General features: G+C 49.1%; 1 protein-coding gene across 2 annotated transcripts in view; it reads left to right on the top strand.

Moving 5' to 3' along the window:
• Positions 1–25,604, top strand: part of TSHB (thyroid stimulating hormone subunit beta) — a 56,704-nt gene that overhangs the window by 16,236 nt on the left and 14,864 nt on the right. The gene's annotated exons all lie outside the window — the stretch shown is intronic.

Raw genomic sequence — 25,604 nt, 5'->3', positions numbered from 1 at the left:
TTGTCTGTGTTTTTTCTACTTGCTGTATTACTAAACCCTTTGTACCATATGCTATGTCTTTGATGCCTGTAAAGCGCTTTGAGTCCCATGGGAGAAAGAGCACTATATAAATAAATTATTATCAGGGATGTAGCGAGGGCGGCTCCAATGGAACGCGAGCTCCAGGCGCTGAAAAAGTTACAGGGTGTCGCCCACCACCCCACATTCTCGCAGGCCACTACTGGCCACTACTGTACTGGCAGCCACAGAGCAGGAGGAGTAGAAGCAGAGGGGGTGCACACTGGCTAGGAGGCTAGATAGGGAACAGGGCAGGCCAGAGGCGACAGCAGGAAACACTGACAGCCAACACATGCCGGAGCTCTGCCCACCCTCTTTATAGTGCTGTGAGGCAGTAATGCTAACCATTACACCGTCCCTACTGCTATACCCCTAAATTGTTGTTGCAAGCCTTGGCACAAACTAACCCTATTTTAAACATAGGGGGCACCCAAAGAAAACTTTCGCCCTGAGCTCCAAATGGTCTAGAATCGACACTGTCACCAATTTAGGATTTTTAAATATTGTTTCTTTTCAAATGTAACATGCCACCACATGTTGGCTGGGGCCCCAATTCAGTACAGGGGAGGGGGCGCCAAAACATACCCTTGCTCCGGGCACCATGGCACCTTGCTTCACCTCTGATTATTATTATATGTTTTGTAATTTCCATTTTTTTGTTAATTATTTTTGTTAGAATGCTGTCCACTACTATAAGTTATAATGGGGAACTTTACAATTATTTTTTTAATTTTCACAGTCAAGGAGAGTGAATTTGGGACCTTTTAGACCGAGCAGAGGGATCATCATGATCATGTGTTTTCTGGGAGGTTACAGGATGGCAAATGCTAATAATGTGTGTACATTGCACAGGATTTGCCTAAATGCTAAGAAAAAAGGATTACGCATTCAGTAGCCTTACTTAAGTGATTCTTACTGCCTTTGTTTGGTCCAGACTGCCATTAACAGCCTGGCTCCAGCATGCAGCTGCTATGATATACAGTGCATACTTGCCTACTTGTTAGGGTCTCCTGCCCTGTGCTGCCACGTCGTCATGGCAACCGGGAGACAAGTGCTAGTGGAGTAACCTGAGCGCAGCTGATACTCCGGTTCGGGTCTTTTGCTGTGCAGTGGTTATAGGCTCTGTGCACGGCAGGGGATCCGGTGCTGGTTTTTGTGCTCACAGTCTGTGAGGTCTGAGTGGGGCGTGGACAGCACCTGCTTTATAAGGCCTCTTTTCAGGGTAAGCAGATGCTGCTGAATCTTTGTTGGTTAGTCAGTTCATGAAAGTTAGCCAGTACTGTGTAGCTTTGTATTTGTTTGTTGCTTACTGCAAATAGGCCTGGGGATTTGGTATTACACTCTGCCAATCCAGACCTAGCAGTAAGACTGGAGTCAGTCGTTTAGCTTGCTGGGGTTCTGTTACTACTCTGTGAACTTAGCAAGTTTGCGGCTGTATTCTAAGACTTGCCTGTCTAATCCTGTCTCACTGTGCTAGGTGTCAGGGGTCAGTTTAGTGGTAGTAAGCTAAAACCTGTGCACTGCAAGTGAGAATCAGGATTGTGGAGACTCTCCTTGTGTCTATCATTCCATCTCTGACCAAGGAGTTTACTGCCACACCCGTTGGTAACCCTTTAGGGTTTTGCTGTTGCCCTTAGCAACAGCATTTCGGGTTCTCTACATATTAAAACACAACATCTTGCTTTTTACATCTGAGCAGTTCTAATACAAGGGAGATACCCAGTTCCTTAGCCTCTGGGCTTCTCTGTTCACTTTGTGTGTATTTTGTTACCCTATCACCTTCTGTGTACGTTATGTCATATTCCCCAGTTTGTCTGTGAGTCCATTTGTTTTGCATAACAGTTCAAACACCAGTACATTCCTGCAGACACTGGAGTGCATAACAGTTCTGACACCAGTACTTTCCTGCAGGCACTGGTGTGCATAACATATTCAGCAGCCTAATACTCCTGTTGAAATTTTGTGGGAATATGGAGCATACCCCTCAAAATACGTTGCAACAGGTGGTCGATCAGGTGCAGGTCCTGACTCGACAATTTAATGATTTGTCCATTAAAATGCACACCTCCCAGGCTGCTGGCGGAGCTCCCGCAGCAGCAGCACCTGCTGGGGTTAAGGAGCCGAAAGTAAATCTCCCGGATCGTTTTTCTGGAGATCGCTCGCAGTTCTTTTGTTTCAAGGAGAGCTGCAAGCTATACTTCCGGCTTAGGCCTCAGTCTTCTGGGTCGGAGATTCAGCGGGTGGGCATAGTGATTTCCTTGCTACAAGGAGACCCACAGGTCTGGGCATATGGGTTGCAGCCTGACTGTCCGTCGCTTAAAAGTGTTGATGCTTTTTTTACGGCACTGGGCATGTTGTATGATGACCCTGACAAGACGGCCTCAGCCGAGGCTCAGATTTCGATCCTTAAGCAAGGGCGAAGGCCAGTTGAGGTTTACTGTACGGAGTTTCGGAGGTTGGCCCATGATACCCAGTGGAATGACCCAGCCCTGAGACACCAGTACCGAAGAGGTCTTTCTAACCAGATAAAGGACCAACTGGTACAATATCCCTTGCCTGATAGCTTGGATCAGCTCATGCAGTTATCCATCCGGGTGGATAGACGGCTGAGAGAGCGTAGGCTTGAAAGGGAGACTGAGATTTCTTTCCTTCCCAAGGGAACCTCAGACTCTGAGGAATTTTCTGAGGAGCCTATGCAGATTGGGGCTACCCGCCTCTCCTCGCGTGAGAAGATGCGGAGGAGACAGCAGGGGTTGTGTTTGTACTGTGGGAATAAAGGTCATGTGGTAGTATCATGCCCAGAAAAGCCGGAAAACTTCAGGGCCTGAGGGTGATGGGAAATATCCTGTCAGGCCAGAAGTCAGAATTTCCCAAGAAGACTTTTATCATTCCGGTGACCTTGAAGATCCTCGGTCAAACTGTCAAGACTGAGGCCTTTGTGGACAGTGGGGCCGACGGGGTTTTTATGGACCGCCAATTCGCCCTGAAACACTCTGTTCCCTTAGTACCTTTGGCATCGGAAATTGAGATTTGTGGGTTAAACGGGGAACCATTATCCCAAGGTAAAATTACCTCTTGCACTAGCCAGATTTCTTTGTTTATTGGAGCCACACACTCTGAAAAATTGTCCTTTTATGTGACTGTCTGTACTTTTGCCCCATTGGTGTTGGGGTTACCCTGGTTAAGGGCCCACAATCCTCAATTTGACTGGGTCTCTGGGGAGATTCTTAGTTGGGGTACTGATTGTTTCAGGAGTTGCTTGAGCCTTCCAGTCAGGCTCTCGCAGCTAAGTTTGCCAGGATTGCCAGGGTGTTATGCAGATTTTGCGGACGGGTTCTCCAAAAAAGTTGCAGAGGTACTACCTCCCCATCGCCCCTATGACTGTGCCATTGATTTGTTGCCAAATGCTAAGCTTCCCAAGAGCAGGTTGTACTCCCTGTCACGTCCTGAGACTCAGGCTATGGCAGAGTACATTCAGGAGAACTTGGCTAAGGGATTTATCAGACCTTCACAGTCTCCAGTTGGGTCGGGGTTCTTCTTCGTGGGTAAAAAGGACGGTTCGTTGCGACCCTGCATCGACTTCAGGGAATTGAACCGTATCACGATTAAAAACTCATACCCACTGCCTCTCATTTCGGTCTTGTTTGACCAGCTTCGTACTGCCACCATTTTTTCTAAGATTGACCTACGCGGTGCGTACAATCTAATCCGAATAAGAGAGGGGGATGAATGGAAGACTGCCTTTAATACCCACTCAGGGCATTATGAATATTTGGTGATGCCTTTTGGGCTCTGTAATGCCCCGGCAGTCTTCCAGGATTTCATGAATGATGTGCTCAGGGAATATTTGGATAGATTCTTAGTTGTATACTTAGATGACATCCTAATCTTCTCCCATTCCCTGGAGGAACATCGGAAGCATGTACGCTTAGTCCTCCAGAAACTCAGAGACCACCGGCTTGGGGCGAAGCTGGAGAAGTGCGAATTTGAAGTTCAGCAAATCGCATTTCTAGGATATATTATCTCCCCAGAAGGTTTCCAAATGGAGGGTTCCAAGGTACAGGCAGTCCTGGATTGGGTGCAGCCCACTAGTTTGAAGGCGCTTCAGCGTTTCCTGGGCTTTGCGAATTTTTATAGACGATTTATCGCTGGATTTTCGTCTATAGTGGCGTCCTTGGTGGCACTCACTAAGAAAGGGGCGGATGTTGCTCACTGGTCTTGTGAGGCTAAAGCGGCTTTTGCCCGTCTCAAAAGGGCATTTGTTTCGGCCAAGGTGCTGCGACACCCAGATCCAGAGCGTCCTTTTGTGGTGGAGGTGGATGCCTCTGAGATGGGTATTGGGGCAGTGCTTTCTCAGATGGGAGTGTCTGATAATCGCCTTCATCCCTGTGCTTACTTTTCCCGTAAATTTTCGCCTGCCGAGATGAATTATGACGTGGGTAACCGGGAATTGTTGGCTATTAAGGATGCACTCGAGGAGTGGAGACACTGGCTTGAGGGGGCTAAGTTTGTGGTCTCAATTCTCACTGACCATAAGAATCTGGCATATTTAGAGTCAGCGAAGCGTCTCAATGCCAGGCAGGCACGATGGGCTTTGTTTTTTGCTCGCTTTAATTTTTTGATAACATATCGCCCTGGGTCAAAAAACATCAAGGCTGATGCGCTCTCGCGGAGTTTTGCTCCAATCCAGGAGACCACCGAGGAGCCGTTGCCCATTGTTTCCCCATCATGTATTAAAGTGGGCATTACCCAGGACCTCTTATCATTAGTCCTTAGAGCACAGGAGCAGGCTCCTCCAGACCTTCCGGTAGGTCTTTTGTTTGTGCCTCCTAGGTTAAGACAGCGAGTGTTCCTGGAATTCCATGCCAAGAAGTCGGCAGGTCACCCGGGTATTGCCAGAACTCGGGAGTTGCTATCTAGGGCGGTGTGGTGGCCCTCGGTGGCTAAGGATGTGGATCAGTGGGTTCGGGCATGTGACATCTGTGCCCGAAATAAGACTCCTAGAGGGGTTCCTGTTGGCCCATTACATCCACTCTCTATCCCATCTAAGCCATGGACCCACATTTCAATGGATTTTGTGGTGGACTTGCCCAAATCCTCGGGGATGACAGCCATCTGGGTTGTCGTTGACAGGTTTTCGAAGATGGCGCACTTCGTTCCACTGGTTGGGCTGCCATCAGCCAGACGCCTGTCTGAATTATTTATGCTGCATGTTGTGCGTCTCCACGGGTTGCCACTTGATGTGGTCTCTGACCGCGGATCCCAGTTTGTGGCCAAATTCTGGAGGGCATTTTGTTCCGATCTCCAGATTTCTGTCAGCTTGTCGTCAGGCTACCATCCGCAGTCTAATGGGCAGACTGAAAGGGTGAACCAGTCCTTGGAGCAGTTCCTCAGGTGTTATGTCTCCAAGTGTCAGACTGACTGGGTTGCTCATCTGTCCATGGCGGAGTTTGCCTATAACAACGCGGCTCACTCTGCTACAGGGATCTCTCCCTTCCTTTGTGTGTATGGGCATCATCCTAAGGCCAATTCTTTTGACCCCCTGGACTCCACGCCCGGTGGTTCCTCTGTGGTTTCGGTCCTTAGAGGTATTTGGCGGAAAGTGAAGAAAGCCCTTGTGTCTGTGTCATTAGTGACCAAAAGGGTTTTTGATAAGCGGAAAAGACCCTGCAGCTTCAAATTAGGAGACTTCGTCTGGTTGTCTACCAAGAATTTGAAGTTGAGACAGCCATCTCATAAGTTAGGCCCCCGGTTCATCGGCCCTTATAAGATCACCAGGGTTATCAATCCGGTGGCATTTCAGTTAGATCTGCCCCGTTCTTTGGGTATCAATAAAACATTTCATTGTTCCCTTTTAAAACGGGCGATTAGTAATCCTTCTTCCAGTGGAAGACCTTCCCCTCTTCTGATACGTGGCCAGAGGGAGTTTGTTGTTGAAAGGATTCTTGACTCCAAGGTGGTTCGGGGTCGGCTGTCATTTTTGGTGCACTGGAAGGGGTATGGCCCGGAGGAGCGGTCGTGGGTGCGCAGTTGTGATCTTCATGCCCCCAGACTGATACGCTCTTTCTTCTCGCAGTTCCCCGATAAACCCGGTGGTAGGGGTTCTTTGACCCCTCGTCAGAGGGGGGGTACTGTTAGGGTCTCCTGCCCTGTGCTGCCACGTCGTCATGGCAACTGGGAGACAAGTGCTAGTGGAGTAACCTGAGCGCAGCTGATACTCCGGTTCGGGTCTTTTGCTGTGCAGTGGTTATAGGCTCTGTGCACGGCAGGGGATCCGGTGCTGGTTTTTGTGCTCACAGTCTGTGAGGTCTGAGTGGGGCGTGGACAGCACCTGCTTTATAAGGCCTCTTTTCAGGGTAAGCAGATGCTGCTGAATCTTTGTTGGTTAGTCAGTTCATGAAAGTTAGCCAGTACTGTGTAGCTTTGTATTTGTTTGTTGCTTACTGCAAATAGGCCTGGGGATTTGGTATTACACTCTGCCAATCCAGACCTAGCAGTAAGACTGGAGTCAGTCGTTTAGCTTGCTGGGGTTCTGTTACTACTCTGTGAACTTAGCAAGTTTGCGGCTGTATTCTAAGACTTGCCTGTCTAATCCTGTCTCACTGTGCTAGGTGTCAGGGGTCAGTTTAGTGGCAGTAAGCTAAAACCTGTGCACTGCAAGTGAGAATCAGGATTGTGGAGACTCTCCTTGTGTCTATCATTCCATCTCTGACCAAGGAGTTTACTGCCACACCCGTTGGTAACCCTTTAGGGTTTTGCTGTTGCCCTTAGCAACAGCATTTCGGGTTCTCTACGTATTAAAACACAACATCTTGCTTTTTACATCTGAGCAGTTCTAATACAAGGGAGATACCCAGTTCCTTAGCCTCTGGGCTTCTCTGTTCACTTTGTGTGTATTTTGTTACCCTATCACCTTCTGTGTACGTTATGTCATATTCCCCAGTTTGTCTGTGAGTCCATTTGTTTTGCATAACAGTTCAAACACCAGTACATTCCTGCAGACACTGGAGTGCATAACAGTTCTGACACCAGTACTTTCCTGCAGGCACTGGTGTGCATAACACTACTCTCCCGGAAGCTGCGGGAGGCTCCCGTTTTGGGGGGAACCCCCCTGCACACCTGGAAGAGTAGGCAGGTCTCCCGCATCCTGCTCGCACCCTAGTGATGCGGGCAGGATGGAGAGAAAAAATCTCCCATATTCGCAGGTCCGTCGGGTGGGGAAGGGGTTAAAATGACGCAAATTGCGTGATTTTAGCCCCGCCTCCTTCCCGTGGACCAGCGAATCGCGACATTTTCTGATGTGGGGGCGGGGCTTGATGATGTCACAGTCCAGGTCCGCCCCCTGAAGTCTCCTGCAGCGTGTCTTCTCCAGGCTTCTCCTGAAGAGGAGAAATCTAATGTAGGCAAGTATGATACAGTTGAAACCCCATGCTGGCCCAGCATTTAAAGAGCATGTGGTGAGTTTTGAGGGATTAAATATCAACACAATACTTATACTATACAGTGATACATTCTCATACTAAGCTATATAATATAAGCCCAAAAAACAAAATAAATAAATAAACATTTTATCCTAACAGAATAAAAATCAATGACTTTTTAGGGCTGGTTGCAGACAGACAGTAAATATTACATTCATTTGAGATTGGATAAAAACCAGAATGGTCCAGACCCTGGAACGCTTCCTACAGCGACCTCTGCCACTATGGAGCTTGTAGTGAGTTTCTCCGTCCATCCCCGTAGAGGGGCGGTATCCCGTTGGGGGAGGCAGAGGGGGGGGGGGTGCGTTGTCTGTGACAGCTGTCACTGAGGAGATGGGGAGAGAGATTACAGCCTTCCCTTATGGTCTGGGATGAAGTAAAAACCGAAACGGTATGGGCCAATATGGGGAGGCTGTAATCTCTGTCTCTCCATTTCCCCCAAATGACAGCTGTCACAGACATCCACCCAGATGGGACACCCACCAGACAGGGACGCACACTACAAGCTCCACAGTTCATTGCAGGGCGCTGTTCCGGCATTCCAGAGTCCAGACCCTTACAGACCCAATCTCAGATAATTCTGGGTCATGGCTGGTGGCAAACAAAGGAATAGGTCTGATGTCAGTGGTGATTGTTAAGCGATGGTCTACAGTTTTGTTCACCGCTACTAATAGAAATCACGTTATATATTGTTGATTAACTATAAGAAGTATAAAAGGTAATGCCTGAATTACGCATAAATATATTATATATTATATTATGCTATGTCATAGATCAATTATAAACTCTCCAGGACATCATTAGAAAAAAGTAGATAAGTATGTAGTATAAAGGCACCAGGGGCATAGCCAGAACTTTGTGGGCCCCATAGCAACATTTTAAAGTGGCCTCTATCCCAGTGCTTCTAGAGACACACCTCCCCGCAGCAGTTTTCTGAACCATAGTATTGCCTTAGGTAATGTTATGCCAAATAGTAGTACGCTAGTTCAGTTATGTTACATTGTAGAGCTGCCAAACACATAATGTAACACAGTACCCCAATTCACATTATAACATACAGTGTCCCCAGTTCATATTATGCCACATTATAGTGCCTCCACTACTTATTGTGCCATATTATATAATATTATAATGCCCTCCAGTTCATTTTACACCACATTACAATGAGCAGGTCCAGGGGCATTACTAGATACATTGTAGTCCCCAAGGACAAAGTTTGTTAGGGCCCCTCGGGCAGTGGCGTAACTAGAAATTTTTCTCCCCCCAAGCCAAAAAATCCTTCGGCGCCCCCCCCCCCCCATAACCCCCATAATTGGCACTAGTAAAGGGACAAATATGCCCAAAAGGGATGTGTGGCTTCGTTGAAATGGGCGTGGCTTTGCGTAAAGGGGCGTGGCATTGCAGGAAAAGACTACCTTATACCCCAGTTTTGCAACCTGCACGCCCAGACGTTAGCCACCACAGGAAAGAAAAATAATCCTGATTCATGCCTCTTACATTATTTGTCATTTTTCCTCCTTATAGTAATGCCCAGTATACATTATTCCACATACTGCAATGGCCTTAGCCATTATGCCACACACAATAATGCACATGACACAATATGCACATACTGTAATGCCCCCGACACATTATGCCACACACCGTAATGCATGTGACACATTATGACAGGAATCGCAATGCCCGTTATACATTATGCTACACACTGCAATGCCCCTGATACATTATAGCACATACAATGTCTGTGACACAGTATGACACACACCACAATGATCCTGAGACATTATACCACATACCACAATGCCTGTGATATAGTATACAACACACCGTAATGCCTGACACATTATGACACACACCGCAATGTCCGTGATACATTATGCCACACACCGTAATGCCCATTACACATTAAGTTCTACAGTAAGGCTTCTAATTACTTTTAAATTACCTGCTCGTTGCCAGGGGTTTCATGCTCTTGGTTCCATGCACGGTGCCAGGGGTTTTCATGCTCAGGGTGTCATGCTCGTTGCCAGGGGTTTCATGCACTGGGTGTCATGCTCGTTGCCAGGGGTTTCATGCACTGGGTGTCATGCTTGTTGCCAGGGGTTTCATGCACTGGGTGTCATGCTCGTTGCTAGGGGGTAGTGCTTGTTGCTAGGGCCATGCTCCCAGTGCCATATATGCCCCCAGTGCCAGATATTCCCCCACAGTGCCAGGTATATGCCCCCAGTGCCAGATATTCCCCCACAGTGCCAGGTACATGCCCCCAGTGCCACATATACCCCCCCCCCAGTGCCACATATGCCCCCGCAGTGCCTGCTCCCCCCAGTGCCAAATATTCCCCCACAGTGCCACATATGCCCCCTCAGTGCCTGCTCCCCCCAGTGCCAGATATTCCCCCACAGTGCCAGGTATATGCCCCTAGTGCCAGATATTCCCCCCCAGTGCCAGATATTCCCCCACAGTGCCACATATGCCCCCTCAGTGCCTGCTCCCCCCAGTGCCAAATATTCCCCCACAGTGCCAGGTATATGCCCCCAGTGCCAGATATTCCCCCACAGTGCCAGGTATATGCCCCCAGTGCCAGATCTTCTCCCACAGTGCCAGGTATATGCCCCCAGTGCCAGATATTCCCCCACAGTGCCAGATATTCCCCCACAGTGCCAGGTATATGCCCCCAGTGCCAGATCTACCCCCACAGTGCCAGGTATTTGCCCCCAGTGCCAGATATTCCCCCACAGTGCCAGGTATATGCCCCCAGTGCCAGATATTCCCCCACAGTGCCAGATATTCCCCCACAGTGCCAGGTATATGCCCCCAGTGCCAGATCTACCCCCACAGTGCCAGGTATTTGCCCCCAGTGCCAGATATTCCCCCACAGTGCCAGGTATATGCCCCCAGTGCCAGATCTTCCCCCACAGTGCCAGGTATATGCCCCCAGTGCCAGATATTCCCCCACAGTGCCAGGTATATGCCCCCAGTGCCAGATATTCCCCCACAGTGCCAGGTATATGCCCCCAGTGCCAGATATTCCCCCACAGTGCCAGGTATATGCCCCCAGTGCCAGATATTCCCCCACAGTGCCAGGTATATGCCCCCAGTGCCAGATATTCCCCCACAGTGCCAGGTATATGCCCCCAGTGCCAGATATTCCCCCACAGTGCCAGGTATATGCCCCCAGTGCCAAATATTCCCCCACAGTGCCAGGTATATGCCCCCAGTGCCAGATATTCCCCCACAGTGCCAGGTATATGCCCCCAGTGCCAGATATTCCCCCACAGTGCCAGATATTCCCCCACAGTGCCAGGTATATGCCCCCAGTGCCAGATCTTCCCCCACAGTGCCAGGTATATGCCCCCAGTGCCAGATATTCCCCCACAGTGCCAGGTATATGCCCCCAGTGCCAGATCTTCCCCCACAGTGCCAGGTATATGCCCCCAGTGCCAGATCTTCCCCCACAGTGCCAGATATATGCCCCCAGTGCCAGATCTTCCCCCACAGTGCCAGGTATATGCCCCCAGTGCCAGATATTCCCCCACAGTGCCAGGTATATGCCCCCAGTGCCAGATCTTCCCCCACAGTGCCAGGTATATGCCCCCAGTGCCAGATCTTCCCCCACAGTGCCAGATATATGCCCCCAGTGCCAGATATTCCCCCACAGTGCCAGGTATATGCCCCCAGTGCCAGATATTCCCCCACAGTGCCAGGTATATGCCCCCAGTGCCAGATATTCCCCCACAGTGCCAGATATATGCCCCCCAGTGCCAGATATTCCCCCACAGTGCCAGGTATATGCCCCCAGTGCCAGATATTCCCCCACAGTGCCAGGTATATGCCCCCAGTGCCAGATATTCCCCCACAGTACCAGGTATATGCCCCCAGTGCCAAATATTCCCACAGTGCCAGGTATATGCCCCCCGTGCCAGATATTCCCCCACAGTGCCAGGTATATGCCCGCAGTGCCAGATATTCCCCCACAGTGCCAGATATTCCCCCACAGTGCCAGGTATATGCCCCCAGTGCCAGATCTTCCCCCACAGTGCCAGATATATGCCTCCCAGTGCCAGATATTCCCCCACAGTGCCAGGTATATGCCCCCAGTGCCAGATATTCCCCCACAGTGCCAGATATATGCCCCCAGTGCCAGATATTCCCCCACAGTGCCAGGTATATGCCCCCAGTGCCAGATATTCCCCCACAGTGCCAGGTATATGCCCCCAGTGCCAGATATTCCCCCACAGTGCTAGGTATATGCCCCCAGTGCCAGATATTCCCCCACCCCCAGCTCCTTTGTGTTGGAGGGACACGGAGGGTAGATGCTAGAATCAAGTGGGCTAAGGGACCTTTTCCGTCTGGGGGAGGAGTCACAACACAAGGGGAGGAGCAAGGCCAGCGGGATAGTTCCTCTACTATCCACGCCACCAACTATTACCTTTAGTAATCAGGTGGCGAGCGAGCCACCGAGCCCGAAGCGTGGCAAGCGAAGCGAGCCCGCGAGGGTACTTTTCAGGTACTCTGTTCGCCCGTAGCTACTCCCCCTGGTGACATGTCTCCTCCCCTAGATACGTCAGAAGGTCCCTTCTCCCACTCCGAAATAGAATCAACCGGACACGGAGCGCATAGCGCGCCTCTCCTGTGTCCCTCCTGGCTCTCCTGCCGGTCTAATAAAGGAAGTGCCGGTTCGTGAGCCAATCAGAGCTCACGAACGGCACTTCCTTTATTAGACCGGCCGAGGGAGAGCCAGGGAGGGACACAGGAGAGGCGCGCGATGTGCGCTCCGTGTCCCTCCTTACAGCAGCGGAGGGAAGGAGACCGCAGATTGACATGCTGACGCTCGTCCGCATGTCAATCTGTGCAAAGTCAGTGGCGCCCCCGCAGCCCCTCGCCCCCAAGCCACCGCGAGGACTGCGGGGGCAGTAATTACGCCACTGCCCTCAGGGGCAAACAGGACTTCACACGGGGGGGTTTCCAAATGTATGCACTTGTACCACCTCAATACCTGTATTGTAATCATGTAATCAGAATAGGGGTTGGGTACATTACTTAGTCATTAGTGAAACTAAATAATTGTAATTTGAAAAATCTTTGCTTCTTTCAATTAAGCATTTTTTTTAAAGAATGATGGTGGAGAAAAGGTGTGGTATATGTCTTTATGCTGCCTTCTCTAAGGTAATATGCAGCAAATGGCCCATGGTGCAGATAACTTTTATTCCTTCTATTTCGATTTCTTTATCCTCGTTTGTTCTTCCTCTTATAGCTGTTTCTCTCCCTCTGTTTTTTTATTCCCCACTGAAATCACCTACCGCACCTTACTCTCTGATGCGCCTTTCTTTCTTTCTTTCTTTCTTTCTTTCTTTCTTTCTTTCTTTCTTTTCCGTAGGACTGTGAGGCAGCTGTGATCTGTTCTTACGGCACGGGGATCTTGGGCAGCCTGCAATTCATCATTGTCAGAAAGCTGTCTGACAGCTCTGTAAGTGTGCTTCACTTGTAGCAGCAGATGCGGGACTCTGGGAAGGAGCCGCATAGCTGTAAGGAAATGCTTTTTCTTTCAGTACAGCCCGGCCTTGTACTCTGTGGAGATCATGGGGCTCCCTTCCGGACTGACGTGGATCGCCGATCATGTCTCTGAGTTCTTAGGGGAAAGTCATTCAACTTTGACTGGGAAGATGGGCCCCTCTCAGCTCTGGGCCCCATAACAGCTGCACTCCCTGCACCTGTGGTAGCTGCACCCTTGAATGGGACCATTTTGAACATTAGAAAGGCACATGGCAGATAAGTACTGTAATAAGCCATTAGCTTGCCTGCAGATTTTTATTCCTCCATTCTTGGTAATGCTAAAGAGCATATATGGGTTGTTCTAACTGACTGACGAGATGTCAGATGACAACTGATGCAGGTCTGGCCATTTCCAAGACATCACAGTACGGTGGTGCCACCTACCGTTTACCTTTGCATACTGCTGTCCCATGACTTTTGGCACTTTAGTGTAAAATCACTGAACCATAAAGAAAATGATAGGTATGTTGAAAAAGGCAGCAAAGAAGAAATAGAGGGCCTGATTCAGACATTTACATAAATTCAATATTTCCGTCAATCTCTGGTGTTTTCAGATTTGCGCATGTGCAGGAGCCGCACTGCCCACGTGCAGACCTGGTCCTGTGACTTTGGGGCCAGCGTTCCATAAAAATAAGAATTTACTTACCGATAATTCTATTTCTCGTAGTCCGTAGTGGATGCTGGGGACTCCGTCAGGACCATGGGGATTAGCGGCTCCGCAGGAGACAGGGCACAAAAGTAAAAGCTTTAGGATCAGGTGGTGTGCACTGGCTCCTCCCCCTATGACCCTCCTCCAAGCCTCAGTTAGGATACTGTGCCCGGACGAGCGTACACAATAAGGAAGGATTTTGAATCCCGGGTAAGACTCATACCAGCCACACCAATCACACTGTACAACCTGTGATCTGAACCCAGTTAACAGCATGATAACAGCGGAGCCTCTGAAAAGATGGCTCACAACAATAATAACCCGATTTTTGTAACAATAACTATGTACAAGTATTGCAGACAATCCGCACTTGGGATGGGCGCCCAGCATCCACTACGGACTACGAGAAATAGAATTATCGGTAAGTAAATTCTTATTTTCTCTGACGTCCTAAGTGGATGCTGGGGACTCCGTCAGGACCATGGGGATTATACCAAAGCTCCCAAACGGGCGGGAGAGTGCGGATGACTCTGCAGCACCGAGTGAGAGAACTCCAGGTCCTCCTCAGCCAGGGTGTGCCCCTGACCAAGTAGCAGCTCGGCAAAGTTGTAAAGCCGAGACCCCTCGGGCAGCCGCCCAAGATGAGCCCACCTTCCTTGTGGAATGGGCATTTACATATTTTGGCTGTGGCAGGCCTGCCACAGAATGTGCAAGCTGAATTGTACTACACATCCAACTAGCAATCGTCTGCTTAGAAGCAAGAGCACCCAGTTTGTTGGGTGCATACAGGATAACAGCAAGTCAGTTTTCCTGACTCCAGCCGTCCTGGAAACCTATATTTTCAGGGCCCTGACAACATCTAGCAACTTGGAGTCCTCCAAGTCCCTAGTAGCCGCAGGTACCACAATAAGCTGGTTCAGGTGAAACGCTGACACCACCTTAGGGAGAAACTGGGGACGAGTCCGCAGCTCTGCCCTGTCCGAATGGACAATCAGATATGGGCTTTTGTGAGACAAAGCCGCCAATTCTGACACTCGCCTGGCCGAGGCCAGGGCCAACATCATGGTCACTTTCCATGTGAAATATTTCAAATCCACAGATTTGAGCGGTTTAAACCAATGTGATTTGAGGAATCCCAGAACTACGTTGAGATCCCACAGTGCCACTGGAGGCACAAAAGGGGGTTGTATATGCAGTACTCCCTTGACAAACTTCTGGACTTCAGGAACTGAAGCCAATTCTTTCTGGAAGAAAATCGACAGGGCCGAAATTTGAACCTTAATGGACCCCAATTTGAGGCCCATAGACACTCCTGTTTGCAGGAAATGCAGGAATCGACCGAGTTGAAATTTCTTCGTGGGGCCTTCCTGGCCTCACACCACGCAACATATTTTTGCCACATGTGGTGATAATGTTGTGCGGTCACCTCCTTCCTGGCTTTGACCAGGGTAGGAATGACCTCTTCCGGAATGCCTTTTTCCCTTAGGATCCGGCGTTCAACCGCCATGCCGTCAAACGCAGCCGCGGTAAGTCTTGGAACAGACATGGTACTTGCTGAAGCAAGTCCCTTCTTAGCGGCAGAGGCCATGAGTCCTCTGTGAGCATCTCTTGAAGTTCCGGGTACCAAGTCCTTCGTGGCCAATCCGGAGCCACGAGTATAGTTCTTACTCCTCTACGTCTTATAATTCTCAGTACCTTAGGTATGAGAAGCAGAGGAGGGAACACATACACCGACTGGTACACCCACGGTGTTACCAGAACGTCCACAGCTATTGCCTGAGGGTCTCTTGACCTGGCGCAATACCTGTCCAGTTTTTTGTTCAGGCGGGACGCCATCATGTCCACCTTTGGTCTTTCCCAACGGTTCACAATCATGTGGAAGACTTCCCGATGAAGTCCCCACTCTCCCGGGTGGAGGTCGTGCTGAGGAAGTCTGCTTCTCAGTTGTCCACTCCCGGAATGAACACTGCTGACAGTGCTAACACATGATTTTCCGCCCAGCGAAGAATCCTTGCAGTTTCTGCCATTGCCCTCCTGCTTCTTGTGCCGCCCAGTCTGTTTACGTGGGCGACTGCCGTGATGTTGTCCCACTGGATCAATACCGGCTGACCTTGAAGCAGAGGTCTTGCTAAGCTTAGAGCATTGTAAATTGCTCTTAGCTCCAGTATATTTATGTGGAGAGAAGTCTCCAGACTTGATCACACTCCCTGGAAATTTTTTCCTTGTGTGACTGCTCCCCAGCCGTTCAGGCTGGCATCCGTGGTCACCAGGACCCAGTCCTGAATGCCGAATCTGTGGCCCTTTAGCAGATGAGCACTCTGCAGCCACCACAGAAGAGACACCCTTGTCCTTGGAGACAGGGTTATCCGCTGATGCATCTGAAGATGCGATCCGGACCATTTTTCCAGCAGATCCCACTGAAAAGTTCTTGCGTGAAATCTGCCGAATGGAATCGCTTCGTAAGAAGCCACCATTTTTCCCAGGACCCTTGTGCAATGATGCACTGACACTTTTCCTGGTTTTAGGAGGTTCCTGACTAGCTCGGATAACTCCCTGGCTTTCTCCTCCGGGAGAAACACCTTTTTCTGGACTGTGTCCAGAATCATCCCTAGGAACAGCAGACGTGTCGTCGGAGACAGCTGCGATTTTGGAATATTTAGAATCCACCCGTGCTGTCGTAGAACTACTTGAGATAGTGCTACTCCGACCTCCAACTGTTCTCTGGACCTTGCCCTTATCAGGAGATCGTCCAAGTAAGGGATAATTAAGACGCCTTTTCTTTGAAGAAGAATCATCATTTCGGCCATTACCTTGGTAAAGACCCGGGGTGCCGTGGACAATCCAAACGGCAGCGTCTGAAACTGATAGTGACAGTTTTGTACCACGAACCTGAGGTACCCTTGGTGAGAAGGGCAAATTGGGACATGGAGGTAAGCATCCTTGATGTCCAGGGACACCATATAGTCCCCTTCTTCCTGGTTCGCTATCACTGCTCTGAGTGACTCCATCTTGATTTGAACCTTTGCATGTAAGTGTTCAAATATTTCAGATTTAGAATAGGTCTCACCGAGCCGTCTGGCTTCAGTACCACAATATAGTGTGGAATAATACCCCTTTCCTTGTTGTAGGAGGGGTACTTTGATTATCACCTGCTGGGAATACAGCTTGTGAATTGTTTCCAATACTGCCTCCCTGTCGGAGGGAGACGTTGGTAAAGCAGACTTCAGGAACCTGCGAGGGGGAGACGTCTCGAACTTCCAATCTGTACCCCTGGGATACTACTTGTAGGATCCAGGGGTCCACTTGCGAGTGAGCCCACTGCGCGCTGAAACTCTTGAGACGACCCCCCACCACAGCTGAGTCCGCTTGTACGGCCCCAGCGTCATGCTGAGGACTTGGCAAAAGCGGTGGAGGGCTTCTGTTCCTGGGAATGGGCTGCCTGCTGCAGTCTTCTTCCCTTTCCTCTATCCCTGGGCAGATATGACTGGCCTTTTGCCTGCTTGCCCTTATGGGGACGAAAGGACTGAGGCTGAAAAGACGGTGTCTTTTTCTGCTGAGATGTGACTTGGGGTAAAAAGGGTGGATTTTCCAGCTGTTGCCGTGGCCACCAGGTCCGATGGACCGACCCCAAATAACTCCTCCCCTTTATACGGCAATACTTTCATGTGCCGTTTGGAATCTGCATCACCTGACCACTGTCGTGTCCATAAACATCTTCTGGCAGATATGGACATCGCACTTACTCTTGATGCCAGAGTGCAAATATCCCTCTGTGCATCTCGTATATATAGAAATGCATCCTTTAAATGCTCTATAGTCAATAAAATACTGTCCCTGTCAAGGGTATCAATATTTTCAGTCAGGGAATCCGACCAAGCCACCCCAGCGCTGCACATCCAGGCTGAGGCGATCGCTGGTCGCAGTATAACACCAGTATGTGTGTATATACTTTTTAGGATATTTTCCAGCCTCCTATCAGCTGGCTCCTTGAGGGCGGCCGTATCTGGAGACGGTAACGCCACTTGTTTTGATAAGCGTGTGAGCGCCTTATCCACCCTAAGGGGTGTTTCCCAACGCGCCCTAACTTCTGGCGGGAAAGGGTATAACGCCAATAATTTTCTATCGGGGAAAACCCACGCATCATCACACACTTCATTTAATTTATCTGATTCAGGAAAAACTACAGGTAGTTTTTTCACACCCCACATAATACCCTCTTTTGTGGTACTTGTAGTATCAGAAATATGTAACACCTCCTTCATTGCCCTTAACATGTAACGTGTGGCCCAAATGGAAAATACGTTTGTTTCTTCACCGTCGACACTGGAGTCAGTGTCCGTGTCTGTGTCTGTGTCGACCGACTGAGGTAAATGGGCGTTTTAAAGCCCCTGACGGTGTTTGAGACGCCTGGACAGGTACTAATTGGTTTGCCGGCCGTCTCATGTCGTCAACCGACCTTGCAGCGTGTTGACATTATCACGTAATTCCCTAAATAAGCCATCGATTCCGGTGTCGACTCCCTAGAGAGTGACATCACCATTACAGGCAATTGCTCCGCCTCCTCACCAACATCGTCCTCATACATGTCGACACACACGTACCGACACACAGCACACACACAGGGAATGCTCTGATAGAGGACAGGACCCCACTAGCCCTTTGGGGAGATAGAGGGAGAGTTTGCCAGCACACACCAAAACGCTATAATTATACAGGGACAACCTTTATATAAGTGTTTTTCCCTTATAGCATCTTAATATATATAATCATATCGCCAAATAAGTGCCCCCCCTCTCTGTTTTAACCCTGTTTCTGTAGTGCAGTGCAGGGGAGAGCCTGGGAGCCTTCCCACCAGCATTTCTGTGAGGGAAAATGGCGCTGTGTGCTGAGGAGAATAGGCTCCGCCCCCTTTTCGGCGGGCTTCTTCTCCCGTTTTTCTGAGACCTGGCAGGGGTTAAATACATCCATATAGCCCCAGGGGCTATATGTGATGTATCTTTTAGCCAGTATAGGTATTTCATTGCTGCCCAGGGCGCCCCCCCCAGCGCCCTGCACCCTCAGTGACCGCTGGTGTGAAGTGTGCTGACAACAATGGCGCACAGCTGCAGTGCTGTGCGCTGCCTCATGAAGACTGAAAAGTCTTCTGCCGCCGGTTTCTGGACCTCTTCACTCTTCGGCATCTGCAAGGGGGTCGGCGACGCGGCTCTGGGACCGGACTCCATGGCTGGGCCTGTGTTCGATCCCTCTGGAGCTAATGGTGTCCAGTAGCCTAAGAAGCCAATCCATCCTGCACGCAGGTGAGTTCACTTCTTCTCCCCTAAGTCCCTCGTAGCAGTGAGCCTGTTGCCAGCTGGACTCACTGAAAATAAAAAACCTAACAAAACTTTTACTCTAAGCAGCTCTTTAGGAGAGCCACCTAGATTGCACCCTTCTCGGCCGGGCACAAAAATCTAACTGAGGCTTGGAGGAGGGTCATAGGGGGAGGAGCCAGTGCACACCACCTGATCCTAAAGCTTTTACTTTTGTGCCCTGTCTCCTGCGGAGCCGCTAATCCCCATGGTCCTGACGGAGTCCCCAGCATCCACTTAGGACGTCAGAGAAATGGGGGTATCTCGCACAGCTGCTGCAAAGACGAAGCAGCTGTTCTAGTTGTGCTCACCTCTGAATCAGCCCCAGAATGCACTGCTGCACTGTTCATATTGTGCTGTCAATCATTCTAACTCATTCATGTGAGGAGTATTGTTAGTGATTTAACAACCTAAGCTCATTGACTCACATGGGACTCGTGTTAGGAGCGATGACACACTGTACATATGACACCCTCTCCTTTGTATTAGAAAACTGTGCGTTACATAGCAGGGATTACATTGTTAATACCATAGATTTACACTGTGGGCTGCAAGAGAAAAGTATTGTGTAATTAACGCCTGTCACTTTAGCCCTCTAAGATTTCAAGAGGAGTGCTTCAGCAGAATTATAGTCTGCATCATAAATGGAAGATAATAAGCAAACCAAAGTGAACTAATATCAATACATTTCCCAATTTGTGACTCCAGTTTAAGCTGGCATTCGTGACTTACAATACTGCTTTTTCTTTCCTGTCCTGGGACCACAGATGTACTCAGTGCTAGCGTAGCCGGCCTATGGATATAGTTACTTGTACTCAGCAATGTCCACAGTATCATGGGGCCTAATTCAGACCTGATCGCTAGGCTACATTTTCGTACAGCCTGCGATCAGGTCTGAACTGTGCATGTGCATGCACCGCAATGTGCAGGCGCGACGATCCGCAGCAACAGGGATCGGCGGGCAGCGACGGGATGGTGCGAGAAAAGTGATCGCAAGCTGACTGGCAGGAAGAGGCCATTTGTGGGTGGCAACTGACAATTTTTAAGGAGTGTCCAGAGAAACGCAGGTGGGACCAGGTGTTTGAAGGGAGGGTTCCTGATGTCAGCTCCGGCCCCGATAATCGCACTGGAAGAGTAAGTCCTGGGCTGCGCAGAGACTGCACAAACTTCTGTTTGTGCAGCTCTCCTGCACATTCGATCGCACCCCTGCACAGCGATTACCCCCCCCTGTAGGCGGCGACTACCTGATCGCAGGGATGCAAAAAACGCACCGTAGCGATCAGGTCTGAATTACATCCCATGTTCCTATATACTCAATAGGAACAATTCTATTTATTACAATGTGTGCAGCGTGCCCTGGAAACTTGGGTGAAGGAATACTGCAACCAATATCTATGCTCCTCTTTCCTCGCATAGCATAGAAATGGAAAATAAGTGGACTGCCTACTGTATTAAATGTAACCACACAACTGGCCATGACGGTGATGTCCAGCGGCAAACCATGCTCAATCGAATTGCACCCAATGGGCATACCTCCCACTTGTCCTGATTTTCACGGGACTGTCCTGTTTTCTGGGGGGCTGTCATACCCATGGGCAGCAGTGTCCTACGGTTGGGGGGGAGGGAGTTTAGAGGCTCCTGTCATACATTAAGCTGCTGCTCTGCAGCGATGAATAGACGCTGTATGCGCACAGCGTCTATTCACGGGAGGCAGAGAGGCAACCCCATATAGTATTCTAGTGGCTCGTCATGGGGAGGAAGTGCGGCGCTGCCTTTGCTATGCATTCTACTCTCTTATATCATTACTGGCTGCTGAAGGAGCAGAGGAAGTTGACCCACTGCCTCCTGGTTTGATGGAATCCAGGAAATTGGCAGAGAAAATTGTGAGATATGTTAATGAAATCTTGAAGATTCATGATAATACATGGGACTTGATGGGTCTGAGGCTGGGGTCCACCAGAAGATTATCCAGTGACCAGTCTGATATAAAGGCTAATATGCTTCATATGTGTACAGTATGTTGGAAGGAGATTATGAAGGAAGGACCACTGGCATGGTTGCTGCTTGTCAGATTTCTTTATCAAATTAAGTGAAAAGGAACATACAGTAAGGCCAAAGTCAGTGTTTACTGACCAGTAGCAGTTATGTTAATCACTGTAAAAGTAATCTGTTATAAGGTGTCACAGCACAGCGCCCCAGCCTGCGCTCAGATACACCAACCTGACGCAGATGGGTGGTCATGACGTGGGTTTAAACTTGGGTACACACTAGATGATATAGTGGAAGATTTACCCATTGTTCACAACAATTTCTAGTGTGTATGCACTATGTCGCTGACGATGCCTGCGTTATCGACATTGCCCGTCGGACATGCATGCATAGCCGTTGGACAATATCACCAGTTATGAATGCAGCATGGCACCTGCTCGCCCCCCGCGCCGTCGTTCCTCGCTATCGGCAAGTGTGTATGTACTTGCCAAAGCCGGCTGCACCGCCTGGCCCCGTTGCCACCCATATTGATTAGTGTGTCAAGCTTTAGTCAAGCTGCCACCATGAAGAGTACTGGAATAGCTCTCTTGCGATCGCCAGAGACAGCACACGGAAAAAAAACTGTAATTACACATACAGTATGCAGCATGGGTCTCTCCAGGCACATGAATTCATAGAGCACAGAGGTAAAGCTGATACACTTTTGGGAATTATTGAGATAATATCTCCGGGGTTAAATTAGAAAGGAAAACAGGTATGACCGCTTATATCGCTCAGTGACGTCACGCAGCCGCCGTCCGTGCATGCAGCTCCTGGACGACAGTCCAGATCGAGCATGCATGCACTGCCGACAGCGACGATCGTTGCCGACCCGCGGGGCCGCACATCGATCATCGCTGGCGGCATACACACTGGCCGAGAAAATAAGCGACATTGCTCAGGAAGGGGGAAAATGAGCGATGTCGCTCATTTAATCGGAAAGTGTGTATGGGCTTTTAGATTCCCACAACCACTCTTTCCCCAGCAGCCGCCACCCTTTCCTAGTTCAAAATTACTTGCTTTCACAAGACCTGTGCAGATGTAAATTAGGTTGTCTCCAGGGACACTAAACGTCATATATCTCCCTTGCTTAGGAAACATATTTTTTTGTCAGGAAAGTTGAACAAAGGGGACTGAGAAGCTAATACTCTTCAAGCCTGTGTCCAAGGGTTTGAACAAGAACCCCCTACTGTGAAAAGCAAACATAAGTTCCAAGGGAGATGAGCCTTCAAAACATTCTTATACCCCTTTCCAGTGTTGGACTGGGGCATGTAGGGCCCACCGGGGGAATGCAGTGGTTAGGGGGCCATGTTTAGGGGTGTGGCCAGTCTCTAGAGAGGGTGTGCCCAGCCACCACATTGGTTTGTCTAACCATTTTGCAAGTGTTGGTCCCCTAGATAAATATATACAGTAAATACTGTAGTGCGTGCAAGATAATGTACTAGATTAGTAACAGCACAGTCTGAAACCTGATCCCTAGAGGTGGGGGTGGGCCCCCAGGCAATAGGGCCCACCGGTGGTTTCCCCTGCACCCCTGTGGGCCAGTCCAACCCTGCCTCTCTCACACAGAAAATGGAATTACCGGGTGAAGCAGTTCTACCCGGTAATTTGCCGAAAAACAAACACGAGTCCTCTGTCTGTGGTCAACCCGAGTTGAAATTCCCGGTACTTCGACTCAGGAATTTACCAGGGTTGGAGACCCCGGGAATATCAACCCGGGCTGACCCTTTCACACAGATGAAATACCCGTTTTGATCCACAAATTACCAGGAAGAAATTCTTGACCCAGTAATTTGCTTCTCTGTGTGAAAAGGGGGGTCAGGCAGAGACCGGCATTATCACCCAGCACTAAAAAGCCGGGTAATTACCGGGATTTCTATCTGGAAAGGGTATTTGTTAACACTTTGCCACTTCAGCACAATGTACTAGATACAGTTTTGAAACTAGCAATTCACACCAAACAGACATTCATGAAATATATATTTTGGGAGAACTATAATAATTCACATCATGGTCACAACCGGATTATTTATAGGACCTAGAGCGCAGTTTATCCAGGGCACACACAATGCATACAGTCATGACATGTGACTTTGAGGAATCGCCGTAACCCATGGTGACTGCCACAAGAGGTTATTCTACATGTGAGTTACAGAACCTTATTTAGGAAGCCCACTTGGGGTCCAATTTCAGGTGGTGTTTTTGTTTCTGTAGATAGGGCTTCTCTCTATACATCAAGGGTCATCATTACTGGTAGCAGTGTTATTATTGGTGGTAAGATTCACTAGGGAAAGCCTAGGTAACCAGGACTGCCAAGGTACTGCTGTAATCCTTCTTCTGTTAGGGCTACCTCAGGATTATGGCCATCTCAAGGTGGCGATAGCAAAGAAAATCAAAGTATATTTTATTCTTATAAGAAAATATATTTTAATGGTTATTTTTTATTCAATATTTGTAAAAGATATATTTATACTTTTTAACTATTTTTTTCATTCACTAAATGGAACTGAAAGCCCAAACTGTATCTGCATGGTCACAGCCCTCACTGCTTCAGGACAGTATTTCTCTCTGTTACAGTGTAGCCATCTGAGTTGAGGGCAATTCCAACATATAGTTTATTTCACCATGTTTTATAATGATCACTAAGACACTGCAATAACATAAACATTTGTCTGACTTTCTTTTGAGTACAAAGTGCAATCAGACACAGGGCCGTAACTAGGTGTGGGCAGACGGTGCATTGCACACAGTGCATTTGTTCTGTGGGCGCACCGTCCGCATCCACACCAATTAGCCACTTTTTGTATTTATTGAGAGCTGCAGCGATGGCCATTGTAACAGGCAGAGTCTATACCCCATGTGCTCCGCCCCCTCCTGTTGCTCTGAAGTGTGAAGAGACGGCACACACACACACAGGAGTTTACAGCTGCGGGTAGTACTACCCGAACCCTCCCCTCTCCTGGAGCTCAGCCGCGGGTAGTACTACCCGAACCCTCCCCTCTCCTGGAGCTCAGCTGCGGGTAGTACTACCTGAACCATCCCCTCTCCTGGAGCTCAGCCGCAGCTAGTACTACCCTCCCTCCCCATCCCTGGAGCTCAGCTGCGGGCAGTATTAGCCGAACCTCCTCCCTTCCCCAGAATTTTCAGCCGTGAGATAAGGGCTGGACTGCACACACACAGAGTGCATTGCCATCTGCCAGTGTAGCTTCAAGCCGCGATGAACTTGGAGCTGTTGGCGCGGATCTACTCCCGGATCTTTGCAGACAGGTACCAGGGATGGGGGAAGGGAAACAGTGGCAGAGGACACCTGGGCAAAACATCCTGGAGAGCAGTGCATTCACCTGGAGGAGAGCAATGTCAAACTGCCTGCCCTGTGCCAACCCAGCCTCCACCCACTTCCTTTTTTTTTTTACTTTTTATCGGGTATAACCTAGTAATTTTCTCATGTGCAAAATAAACAGTAATCCGCAAGGAAAGTAAAAGGGTATGTGTTTCTGGATCTAGTAAATTATATTATTGTAATATGGTTGTGAAATGCTCTATTATATTTATAGCAGCCATTTGTATGCAGAATCAGTGCTGTAACTACTGGTGTGCCAGTGGTGTCTGCTGTTATGTGTCAAAAGGGGACTCTGCCTGCCGTAATGTGTAGCAAGGGGGACTCTGCCAGCTGTAATGTGTAAAAACTAAAAAGGGAGACTCAGCCTGTTGTAATGTGTAAAAAGGGGGACTCTGCATGCCTTAATGTGTAAAAAGAGGGACTTTACCTGCCGTAATGTGTAAAAAGGGGGACTCTGCCTGCCGTAATGTGTAAAAAGGGGAACACTGCCTGCCGTAATGTGTAAAAGGGGACTCTACCTGGCATAATGTGTGATAGGGGCTCTACCTGGAGTAATGTGTAAAATGGGGCTATACCTGGTTTAATGCGTGACAAGGGCTCTACCTGGTATAACGTGTTTAAGTGACGCTACTGTGTGGCGTACTTTAAATAACGAAGACTACTGTGCAGCATAATATGAATTGGTATTATTTTGTGGCCATGCCCCTTCCCCATGAAGCCACGCCCCTATATTTTTGTTGCACACTGGCACTATTTTAAATATGGGGGGGGCGCCGATGCTGTTTCTTGCACACAGCACTAAAATGTCTAGTTACGGCACTGATCAGACAGGTATAAAAAATCTTTTCCCATCTATCCTACAAAGGAGTGTGACCCTAGTCAAGAGGCAAGGACCATAGACCATGCTTGTTTATTCTCCAAGAACATCCACAAGGCTCCCAAATTTTGTGGAGTCTCCAGGACACACAGGATAACAGGTCATCCTCCCGCATCCCGCTTATTGCCGAGTTAAATGTCAGGTTTGGGGATGATGATGATACGTTTCTCAAAGGCCGTATTGATGCAATTTGCTTTTCCCTCCCCAACAGTGGCCAGTAAGTAAGTATGTGATTAACAGTCCGTGGATAATATATCTAAGCCTTATTCTA

This window comes from Pseudophryne corroboree, chromosome 2 (assembly GCF_028390025.1).
Source record: "Pseudophryne corroboree isolate aPseCor3 chromosome 2, aPseCor3.hap2, whole genome shotgun sequence".
NCBI classification, from domain to species: domain Eukaryota; kingdom Metazoa; phylum Chordata; class Amphibia; order Anura; family Myobatrachidae; genus Pseudophryne; species Pseudophryne corroboree.
This window is presented reverse-complemented; position numbering and strand designations above follow the sequence as displayed.